We start from the raw sequence: 12601 nt of genomic DNA on the forward strand, positions 1-12601 counted from the left end.
CTCCTGAAAGCTACCTATCAGTATATATTTTTAACAGATATTGCAATTTCTCAGTTTTACTGTGGTAACAAAAAAAAACCCTAAACCAACAGTAAGCCAGAGAAGGCTGTGAGAGGGGGCTGAGCAGAAGTCTCGATGGCCTGGGGAAAAAAAAAAAACGTCTATGACCTAGTCCACTTTCTGGTGAAAGTAGTCTATTCTATTAAAAGACTATTAAAAAAAAATAATATCTTACTGGGGCCTCCCAAGCGCACGATTAGTATGTCATTTCTTCAGGGACAAGAATTTTGGTCATCATCTAGATGTGTCAACGTATTTGCAAAGTTTTGGTTTCGTTACTCGCATTACAAATATGGTAAGAGCGCAGAAGAGGTGCTATCAGCAACTCACCCACACAGCGATAAGTCCTGCACCCACCCAAAAAATCAACCCCTCTCCCTCAAGGGCACACAACACTCGACTTCAAATATTCTGTTGTCTTAGATGAACCTAGAAAAACTACAATGTTATGAATGAAAAGAAAGCCCTGAGAATGCCAGCAGTTACCCAAGTCAGCTGATATCCCCATTTCAGTTAACCTGAGATCCAGATAGGTGAAAGTTAATTTGCTTTATTTTTAAATTCTAGCGAGACGACAGTCTGCGCAGTTTTCCACAAGGCTGAAATGACCTCACGGGCCAGGAATTAAAAATCTACAACTGCCTGGGCAGTAATGAACTTTTAGGTCAATCCAAACCATCAGAATAGTCATTTTACTGCCTAAACCTATTTCATCTGTGCAAGTACCGAACAGCTTGATCGATACAGGTTTTGTTCCTCTTTGTTTTCACACAATTTGAGGAATGGCCAGGATCTAGCTGGGTGACATTTATCTTGTTACAGATTTACCTTAAGATTTTAAAAAACCAATCAGCCTAATGAAGCTCTGGAGCATTCAGACCTTGTTAGGTTTTCCCTCTACACAAACATGCATCTTGGAAAGTACCTTTTTAAAAACCGGGCCCACTTGAACACTGAAATTTCAAATAATATGCTTGCTGGCTTACAAAATTTAAGTGCCTGCTTTCCCTCTGCCCTTCATTCAGCCATCCTGCCAGGTTTGCATTGCAGCTTTGAAGTCTACCGGGAACATGCAGCTACAGGGCACCTCGTGGAACAAAACAAGTTTATGACAATCCTAGATGCAAGACACTCGTCCGAAGTGCCAAAATTAACACCACTAGAGCAGGAATAATAGTGGTGTATTCATAATGTATCTGTTCAAAACAATTCTCCCTTCTCCAGGGAAAAAGTGAGTTCATGGATGACTGCGCCATTGCTGGCACGGAGCGAAGACAGGCACGGTGAGGGCCAGCAGGCAAAAGTCTCCCTGCACGGCGCTGACCTCAAGTCACCCACCATCCCTGGCCTCCGCTCCCACTTTATTGGTTGCACGTGTGTTTTGTAACACCCTGTACTGCGTATTCTTAGAACATACTTTCCAGAGAACCGAAGGGACAGGGCTCACCCCTCCGTGACCACTTCCAACCCAATCTCACCAGCAGCAGCAGCATCCTGCTCCTCAAGATAAACTAGCAGTTTATAGAGGAGTAAAGGATCCAATCTCTATGTTTGCGTGCCCTAAAATCAGGTGACCTGCCAGTCAAGAGACATAGCAATAAATTATTAGGCAAAGGAAAACACTACACTAAAAATAGCGTACACAAGCAGCATACGAAGAACAACAGTTTTCATCCAAGGTTCTCCACAGCCTCTTTTCTATTCTGTGCAAAAACAACTGACATAAGCAAAGACAGATAAATAAATAAAACCCAACTTTAGTTCCTCCTTGATAACTTGCAAATAAATGTTTTATCAAAAGTACACAGCAGGGAAGAAAAAAAAAAGTTGAATTTGTGACCAGCAGAAAAGGTATTAATGTCCAAAGTAAATATTCAATGAAACTTAAATCAGAAGATGTCAAAATTACTTTCTTTTAGGGAAAATTCCTCCAAGCTGCCTTCAGCTCAAAAATGCCAAAAAGTCACTATCTGCTACGCATCAGCTACTAGCATAGTTCAGGCAACACTAAGGATTCACCCGCTTGTCAGGCTTAATAGATTTAATAAATTATTATGAATGCTTAAGTTGAGCATCAGACACAAAAAAGAAAAGCCCCACAAACATTACAGAATCCGAGTGCCTGACAGATCTACTTGTTTTGTCAACCCCTTCAGTTACCAAAAAGATTATACACAGATTTTGTTAGAAATCAATAAAGAAAACAAATTCCACTACTATCAAGTGACAACACCACATAATTTTGTTGAGGGAAGGGGATCTTTTTTTTTAAGAGATAACAAAGAAGTAAGTGTAGAAGAGTATAATCAAAAAGATTTTAAGTTTACATATGACTACATTGGCTGTTACTGTAAACAGCTGGCTTTTGCAATCACTTATCATCAAGAACTAATAAAAAACATATCTGAGAGATTTTTAGCACAGAACATTTTATTCTTACCATCTGAATTAGTGGCTGATCTTGAAAGGACCAGCATCTGGCATAGGAATCCAGACAACAAGCAACCTGCCCTCTTTATCCCCAGAAAAAACGTGCAAATTGGGTTCACTACACCCTTACTGCTGGGTTGGATCTCTAGGAAAGAGCATTTAGAGAATTGCTTTCAGCATGAGTTGGTTTTACTCCTGACTCGGAAAAACAGTCTGAAATCCTAAGATTTTCCTCAGAGTTACATTCGTCACTGTCCAAGCTGTGATGAAGCTGGAAACGCGCCCTGCCAGCGGGGACCTCTGGGCACAGCCCACATGAATGCCACCCGGGCTTCAGCTAGCAGATGGCACTGCCTTATCTGCCTGCCTGGGGAAGTGCCAGTGGTGCCCGCAGGATTTCTCACGGAATTCATCACCGAAAAGGAGCATGAAAAAGACACAGGAAAGATTATGCCTCACCAGCATCCAGCCTTGTGAGGAAGGTACTTCTGGTCGGGGTCTAACAGGAAACCGTGTTCTCCTGTTGTCTTTTTTGCCTTTCAAAACATCATCTTTCATAACAATCAAATGACTTTTTATTTTTTTAAAGCTTTCAAGATCTTCCATGGCTTACCACCATTCCCATTGTCTCCCACTCACTATTGCAGTAAACTTCCAATTAGCCTCCGAGTACTTTAATCACTTGCACTTCCTCCCCCCTGCGTTGTCCTATAGCCAGGAAGAACACACTCGATGCAAAATGACTCTGCTTTCCAGCTCCTCTATTACTCGATAAAGGCTTGTTAGCCTGTTCTCTGGGAGCACAGTTTATCTGTCTCATCAGTATTATCCCTTTGTTTTCTTACAGCCCTCTATTGGAAGTCATTGATTTCGTGTTTGATGCTTGCATGAGGGCTGAGGTGAGGATGGCCTTTTCTTCCATGCTTGTATAATACCCAGCCAAACACGATACCTCAATGTGCCTCTTTATTTTTGTTACCTGTGATACAAACTAACTTCAGGTAAGAACTCCATGAATTTGCTTCCCTTCTCTTTAAAACTAATGGTATGACCGAGTTATACACCTGGAGGCTGAAGAATTCCTTGATCCATCTAGACAATCAAGTACAGCAATATGATACACTCTGGAAATATTGTTCGAGAACATAGTAGCTTGGTACACACCTAGATGAAGGACTTCATTCTGTAAAGAAGCCACTGTTGTCGTGTAAGACCCACAGGCAGAGACGTACCTCACAAAAACAGCAAGAGCTGAAGAAACTACATGTTCTTAACAGCATTGATAAAACAGACTTACAACAGGTTGTTTATGCTGTATGAGAAGTGACCTGCGCTCAGTAACATACACAGGTCCTGTTCACAGCGTTCCCAGGGGACCAGATCAAAACCTGCCTCAGAAGCACTCCCCTACAGTAGTTTCAGTGCCGTGAAGTTTAGTCTACATCCTAAAAAGAGATATTGAACCTTCTGTTCTGAATTTAACTATAGTAGGTAGAGGAACTGTAGAGTAACTTTGCTATAGCAGATAAAAAAAGACAGCACTCAGGGTCCTTCTAGCATCCTGCTCGCAGCAACCGAAGGCAAGCACCTGTGCAAAAAGAACATGGAGAAAGTAGGGCTGTATACTCTTCCAGGCTTTAACAATTGCACCAAAGGAACAGAGAAGGTCCCACCCTGCCCTCAGCGCCCGCTATAGACCTCCACCATCCTACAGTGATACTCCGCTACTCCCAGCGAGGAGGACAAATGCCTTGCTGCAAGTGCAAGGCAGATGAAAGGCCACATACACCCCACGAGCTGCAGGTTCTTCCTTGCTTCCCTGTACCATCCCCTGGTCGAACACACAGAGCTTCGTACCCCCTTCTCCCTTGCAATGCTATTCTAATTCAGTAGGTAATTATCATGCTAAATTAAAGGAAAAGGATTCAGATAGATCTGCTCAGATTATAAATGTTCTTATTTAAACTAATGCATTAACTGCCAGGCATTTTAAAGTATACAGTCCTTCAGACATCTTTTAGAAAGATCTTATAGGAACTAAAATACTCAAGGCCTCTAGGAATTCATATCCACATTCTCTTTGTTTATGTTTTCTCCTCCTCCAGCTGGTCTGCTTTGCCTTTCAAAAATTATTTTAAAGTCATAAAACCAACAAGTCATCTTCAGTTCTATAAACTTTGCTAAAACTGGAGAGAGGAAAAAAAAAGTGTTAGTTGCCATGGCAACAGTGAGGAGTCTCTGGGTCAGGATGCAGAGAACTTCTCTTGTTCTGGCTGATCATTTGCATCAGAAGTTCAGCCATCTGTTATTAACTATTTAACAACAGTCTTGCTTGTTAGCGCTGGTGCCTGCTATTTTAGTTTGCAGAATCTAACTCCCCACCTCTGCCCCTTTTGTAAAGCTCCTAATTAATGTGGAAATTCATCTGAGGGCTCAGTTATTTTTCAGGTAGGATGACCACTATTACTTGGTCAATAGTCTCCTTTCCCACCAAGGAAAAAGGGACACACTTATCACCAAGCTGTGTTGACATGCTGGAGGGATGGGATGCCATCCAGAAGGACTTGGACAGGCTTGAGAAGTGGGCCCGTGTGAACCTCATGAGATTCAACAAGACCAAATGCAGGGTCCTGCACCTCGGCCAGGGCAATCCTTGTTGTCAATACAGGCTGGGGGATGAAGGGATTGAGAGCACCCTGCCAAGAAGGACTTGGGGGAACTGGTGGATAAAAAGCTGGACATGAACCTGCAATGTGCGCTCACAGCCCAGAAAACCAACCCCATCCTGGGCTGCATCACCAGCAGCGTGGCCAGCAGGTCCAGGGAGGGGATTCTGCCCCTCTGTTCTGGGGAGACACCACCTGCAGTGCTGTGTCCAGCTCTGGGGCCCCCAACACAGGAAGGACGCAGACCTCTTGGAGCAGTTCCAGAGGAGGCCATGAAGATGATCAGAGGGCTGGAGCACCTCTGCTGTGAGGACAGACTGAGAGAGTTGGGGTTGTTCAGCCTGCAGAAGGCTCCAGGGAGACCTTATAGCAGCCTTCCAGTATCTAAAGGGGACCTACAGGAAAGATGGGGACAAACTTTTTAGCAGGGCCTGTTGCAATAGGACAAGGGGCAATGGCTTTTGTCATGGTTTGGGCTATGGGTCCAAATTAAGAGAGGGAAGATTTAGATTAGATAAAAGGACAACATTTTTTTTTTTTTTTCCACGAGGGTTGTGAGACCCTGGCCCAGGTTCCCCAGAGAGGTGGTGGAGGCCCCATCCCTGGAGACATTCAAGGCCAGGCTTGATGAGGCTCTGAGCAACCTGATCTAGTTGAAGATGTCCCTGCTCATTGCAGGGGGGTTGAACTCGATGTCCCTTAAAGGTCACTTCTAACCAAAACTATTCTATGATTCTATTGTTCTATGATTCTGTGACTTATACAGACACCATCATCTGGAAGCAGCTTTATCGTTAGACACATCAATTTGAAAAGAATTTCATCAGACAGTAGATGATGCGGCTGAATTGCAAAATGAGCAATATCCCTCCCATTTAAGCATACTCCACTATATGCTATATTCACAAGTTCCACAGCATCTCTCAATCTTCTATATCCCATCTTCTCAATACTGCAGAAGAAAACAGTTTTACAATTTTATTTCAGAGTAACAACATAGACTCAACTATGCTACTGTCGTGGTGTTGGCCAGATTGGCCAATCAGAACAGATGGCCCTCACCCGCCCCCCCCTCCCCCCCCCCCCCAGGAGAGGAAGAGATAAGGAGATTTACAAGTTTAGAAAAAGAACTAAACTACTTTAATGAAAATAATAATAAATAAGAAAATAGTAAATAATAATAGAATAATAAAAACTAAAGAAAAAAGTATACAATATATACAAAAGCGTATCCAGCTCCCAGGATGACGATCGCGTCACCAGCAGACACAGGGAAAGTCCCAGACTGGAGTCAGGACTGGAGCTGAATTCCAGAACTAGAGTCAGGAATGCCCAGATCCAGATCAAAGGCAGGGTCCTCCTCAGACATCAGCCATTGAAGAGCAAGCCAGAGCAACCCTGCCCCTTTGATCCCTCAGCTTTTATACTGAGCATGGGACAGATGGGATGGAATACCCTGTTGGTCAGTTTTGGGTCACCTGTCCTGTCCAATCCTCCCTACAGGTGGGACCCCTCTACGCTTCTCCGCTTCCGACCCTCTAACAGGGCAAACAGCAAAGTGAGCTGACCTTGGCTGTTATAGCAATACGTGTAAGCGAGAGCCTCTGTGCATACCATTCCTTGGTATAACCAGGTCTTATCACTCAGAGTGAACAGTTGCTGAACAATATGCTGTTAATTTCCGAGTTTAGTCAGTTAGAAGAGGCCCAGCTAAAAAGTAAAATTACAAAACAGAAAATTGGTTCTGTTTTACCTCAAACCAGGACAGCTACTATCAAGGAATTAATGCCTTATATCCTCTAAGAGAATCTGAAATATATTCATCTACTAGCTGTATACATTAAGAAAACAAAACCTTAGTTCTCATATTCCAAGTTTAGAATTTTGGAGTTAAAAATCTTTTATTGTATCTGGACTTCAGTATCTTAATTCAAGTCTCTGTGACCTAAAGGAAAATACTGACTCACTCTGAATCCAGTCCTAGGAGAGCAGGCCACTCTTCTTGTTCTTCACTCACCATGCTCTCAGAAGAAAGTGGGAGGCTATACAGTGACAAAAAGGGAACAAGATGACTGTTTCTTTTACTGTTCCTAAAACTACTTCACACACACAAAAAAAAAATTAAAAAAGTCAGTACTACTAGGAACAAGAGGCCTTCAGCCGGGAAGTCCTCTTTTCAGTCATGTAATAAGGAAATACTGCATCACATATGCTAAGAGCATTCTGTTCACAGGCACAGCCAGTAAAGCTCAGATCCTCCGAACTTATAAAGTGGAAGAAAAATTTGAAAAGTGTTTGTGTGGGAACATGGAAAGAGAGTTGCAGAGCATCAGAAGACTAATTCACACATCCAAATAACAAGACAGTATTTTCCAGGCTAGTCTTCATTCAAGCAACAAGCAAGCAGCAGCCTGTTATATGCACCAGCAATCTCAGTGTGGCAAGACCTGGTGCTAAGATGCCTTCTCAGATTCTACCAAGATGAGAGATTTGGTAGATACAACCACACCTGCATAGGATAGAGCTGATACAACACAATCATTTAGAGACCCACACAACAGCATATCAAATCAAGAACCCAGACAGCTTCATTACTTCTGGTTCCAGTGAGAACAATGCAAGTACACAGTCTAGAAGTGTCTGAAAAGGTTCTTCCTTCAGCACATTCAGGAAAAAAGTCTCCGTTACAGATACTGAACTTTCACATGGTGAATTACATCCAGGGCAGCTTTCTGACTATCAAACCATGTCAACTCCAGAGACTTGGGTCAACTCCAAGAAGCTATGTGAATGCTGATGGCATACCTAAGCCCCAGATAAATACAGTCACACTGCGGAAGAACTGTTAAGCACATTTTCTACCTAAATGTGAGGCACCTACTAACACCAATGAGCTGCCCTTGTTTGTTTTTTTTTTTCCATTTCCCCAGAATAACTGAAAAACAAGAAAATGAGAAACAAACCAAACAGTGCAAATGCACTGTTAATAATAAAGCTCTTAAAGAATATTCACAAGGAGAAGAGATAGAAACACTCAAGAATTCAAGCACTTTATTTTAACGGACAACATATTAAACATTAGATATATAGTACGCAGGTTAAGTAGGAGCTGATACTCTTATTACTTTATTACAACATGTCAGTTAGAAATCACAGCTACAAGCTGGAACCTCTTGCAGCACTGCTGCTAGAACAGAACTAGTTATGAGGGTACTTAAAAAAGCACACAGGAAAAAAAAGCACAAGACTTGTTAGGAAGTGTCCTCGGGTAAGGAATGTAGATTAAGAATCCCATTATTTTATCTGAAATGAAGAAAAAGACAACACAAAAAGCCCAGAGCAAACTATTTTCATGACATCTGACCTCTTCTACTGCAGTTCCTTTCTGTATTCATCTTCTCTTTGTGCTTTCTTACTTCATCTCTCAAAACTCTGATGTTACAACCTGTTCATTGTCATCTAAGCAGTGGGTAATTTATCTTGTGGAACTTTGTCAGAACACGTTTGACCACCCAAAATCCTCCTCCTAGCTAGTGAGGCTACCTCCGGCTCTGGTAGGTTTGTTTCAGTATTTGCAGTCCAGATTATTTAGAGGGTGGGGTGGAGGGAAAGGAGGAAGGCTAGCAGACCAAAAGGCAGAGACTGTACTTCTTCATCAGAAACGCAAGGAGCTCTGAAAGGACTGAGCTGAAATTGATGATGGTGGAGCAGCATGAAGCTCCTCGGGTAATTTTTCCAACGCTATTAACCTTCACCTACAAGGCCTGCCCTTAAGCAGTTAAACAGTAACCTGCAAAAGTAAAAAAGTTACAAAAGAGACAATACATGCTTCTCATTTAAAAAAAAATTCTGTGAGAATGGCCAGGACCATAAAATTGTTTTTAAACTTTATTCGTGAGGATAAATGAAGACATTACAACTCTCAAGCTGTGTAAAAGACTGCCCATTTTAAAATGGACACCAGAGCCTACTATGGCATCTTGAATGCATAAAACAATAGAACATTTTTGATAGTTTTAGAATTGACTGTGTCACACAGCACAATTCAGCTATTTACAAGTTTCCACATTGTAACTCATGCTATTAAGCTTTAATAGTCTTCTGGTACTCAAAATGTTACATAGGGTCAAAATCTAAAGGTTTGACAGAATTTCAGCCAAGAATCTAGTTTGCCTCCCTCTCTCCTAATATATGCTAATTGTCTACATAGCAAAGTGGCAGACATTAAAGTAACACATTTAAAAATTAATATATGCCATTAAGAAATTTCACTTTGTCCTCTCAAAAATTCCTTACTACTTTATAAAGCAACACTTCAGCGATTCAAAACCAGTATTCCCACACAAGCCTCACAAGTACACTAGTGGAATTGTTCCTCCTCCTGTATCAGGAGGTGAACATCTAATATCAGTAGGCTCACTTAAGCTAGAGCTCCGGTACCTTTCAGAGGAATACCAACAAGCTCTAGACTCAGGACGAAAACAGATGCAAGCACTTCGTTGGAACAACATTTGCATTTTTAGAGAACAGGTTTGCATAAAAAGGAATGGATAATCCTCAATTCAGCACTGAGTTCACTATGCTATTTAATTAGCTTTAAACATAGCATGTAGTTGAGCAACCAGTAAGCTGCTAATTAAAAATACATATTTTTAGTTGCCCCCAAAGCTGACATATTTGCATCAGCTTCATCTGCCCCGAGACAAACAAGTAGTGGCAAAGGGCTGATAATGCTTTCATGCATTGTTTCTAGCAGAAATCAAAATACTGCAATAGTTTCCTCCTGCTGGCGAGAAAAAAAAAAAAAGGAAAAAAAAAAAAGAGAAACTTGACCTACATAACAAGGCACAGAAGAAACTCAGTTAAGCTGCAGGGTGTTTTTGGGAAGGGAAAGGGAGATATTTTTTTTTTCTCCATAACAATGAAGAGTCAAGCAGTTACATATGGCTACACTAACTACAACTGTTGGCTGATTTGACATTTAACTAGATGTCTCACTTTTAAGGCTTAAAAATTTGCCCCTCTTGTTCCAGGCCATTTAATATTCTTACCCTAACAATGTAATGAATTAACAGTTAATTTTTAGGCTGTCCATTACTTTCCTTTAAAGAGAGCTTGAAAGAAAAGACCTCACAAAATCCCAACCTTTCATAGGCTCAGCGTACGAAAGGAAGAGCATACGGTGAAACTGTTTGGGGTTCTGGCTCGTTTTTTTAAAGGAACTCTGTGCAGAGGAAGGCCAGCACACTTCTGCAGCTCGGCCGGAGAGACAAACTTTAGCACAGCCGGATTTCAGAAAAACACCACCAAAACCCGGCAAACTGCTCTCACGGTGACACGGCTTGGACTTGTCCCAAGCCCGGGAAGACAGGCCGGCCCGGTGCTACCGGCCTCAACCCCCCCCACCACCACCCGCTTCGCTCCCGGAGCCCCCCCCACCTCCACGACACCCTCAGTCCCATCGCCCACGGTCACCCCCCGGGGGAAGGCCCGGGGAGGGGGGCGGCGGGGGTCCCCCGGATCCCTGCCGGTACGCACCTTCCCGGCGCGGCCCTCCGCCCCCGCCGCCGCGCCGCCGCCGCCGCGGGTGGGTGCCCACGGCAGCTCCCACAAAGGAGGCAGAGTAGGGGCGCGCATAGCAACAGGGCCCGGGCGGCGATTGGCCCCGCCGGGGCGAGCGCCGGCCTCCTCGGCGGCCCGGCCCGGCCCCCCCGCCCGCAGCACCGGGCGTGAGGAGCCGCCCCCGGCCGCGGGGCGGGCGAGGTGAGCAACACCGGGCGGAAAGAGGCTCCGCCGCCTCCTCCCTGCGGCCCCGACAGCCCCCCCGGGGCAGGAGCAGCCCCCGCTGGCTCGCCAGCCCACCCGGGGACCATCCCCACCACCGCATCTACCATCGTCGTCTCCCCCCCGCCCCCCCGAGCTTTTCACAGGGCACTTTTGGGGACTAATTTATGAAGTTGTTTTAAAGGAGTAGTCTCAAAACTGCAGGTATTATTCCAGGTGCGCTCTAAACGACATGCTGTCCGCATTGAACGGTTTCATCCAGCGCTTACCTACAGGAAAGGCTGAGAGGATTTGGTTTGGTCAGCCCGGAGAAAAGAAAAATTAGGGGAGACCTTATCACCACATTCTGGTATTTAAAGGGTGGCTACAAAGACGATGAAGACTCTCTTTTCACAAGGGGTGACATGGAAAAGAGGAGGGGTAACCGGTACAAGTTACTCCTGGGGAGATTCTGGTTGGACACAAGAGGAAAAGTTTTCCCCCTGAGAAGAATCAGCCTTTGGAATAATCTCAGCAGGGAAGTGGTGGATTCCCCATCTCTGGACACTTTTCAGGTACAGCTGGGCAAGGTGCTGGGCCATCTTGTCTAGACCATGCTTTTGCCAAGAAAGGCTGGAGCAGATGATCCCTGAGGTCCCTTCCAACCTGGCATTCTGAGTCTATTTACAAGAACTAAAGTCAGACAACATTCAACCATATTGACATAATCAGCACACACACAAAAAAAAATCTTACTCTCAGGCTAGCCACGTCACAACACAAGAATAAAACTCTTGTTCTGTAATTAGATGCCATGAAACTATGAGAAGTCCAGAACAAGCTAGACTTCACAACCACATTCAAAATCCAGTAGCACCCACTAACCCATCCAAGAGCATGGGAAACGTGCTACTTACTTCACAGAACAAAGACTTCTCCCCACTCACATTTTACATAGCAGTACCATTTAGCTGTGGTTGTGAGAAAACATAGCCTATACCAGATTTTTAAGTAGACATTTTATCCGAGGAAGTTTGGATACCTTTTAGTAGTTGGGCCATTTAAAGATTGTAGATACAGATAGTGCCTTACAGAAAGTTATACGCAAAACATACCATTTCATTAGTCACTGACATTCAAGCTTCCTGTATATTTTATCTCAGTTTGCTTTCCAAGTATTTTTCTTTCATGGAACATTTACTTCTACAAAGCCACCATAGTTTACACAGTTGTCTGAAAAAGCAGTTTGAAGTTTTCTTAATCGAGCAACCACCTAGCCTTTGAAAACAGTACTCAGACTATTTCCTATGAAACAGTTATTCACTATCTATGGGAGAAATGGGAGGGGCAAGAGGAATATTTATCACACTGGTAAACACAGTATGTTTAAAAGTTTTGCTAACAAGAGGCAGAAGCAATAACCCCGAGCCAATTCCCATGGCGGCCAGCAGAGATGGCATTCAGGAGCCACCCAGTTGTTTTTACAGGCCAACTAACAATATTTTAGTGAGGAGCAGCTGCCTCTAGATGACAAGCATACCTACCCACCACAATGCTCCTCAACAGTCTCCCCACACTGGGCCTACTGGAGCACAAACACAAAGATCCTTTTCACACCTGATATTCCTCAAATACGCTAAAAGTAGGACAGCATGTTGACGCTCCAGCTTTTAAGCTTACAG

General features: G+C 43.6%; 1 protein-coding gene across 4 annotated transcripts in view; it reads right to left on the bottom strand.

Moving 5' to 3' along the window:
- ATOSA (atos homolog A) overlaps positions 1-12601 on the bottom strand; it is a 50205-nt gene that overhangs the window by 27144 nt on the left and 10460 nt on the right. The window contains exon 1 of one of the 4 annotated variants that reach the window (XM_074602002.1): positions 10695-10764. The exons of the other annotated variants lie outside the window; for them this stretch is intronic. The gene's annotated coding sequence lies outside the window, so the exon portion shown is untranslated. Of the gene's footprint in view, positions 1-10694; positions 10765-12601 lie in introns of those variants that run through there. 4 annotated transcript variants of the gene reach the window in all.

Source organism: Larus michahellis, chromosome 9, assembly GCF_964199755.1.
Source record: "Larus michahellis chromosome 9, bLarMic1.1, whole genome shotgun sequence".
Classification (NCBI taxonomy): domain Eukaryota; kingdom Metazoa; phylum Chordata; class Aves; order Charadriiformes; family Laridae; genus Larus; species Larus michahellis.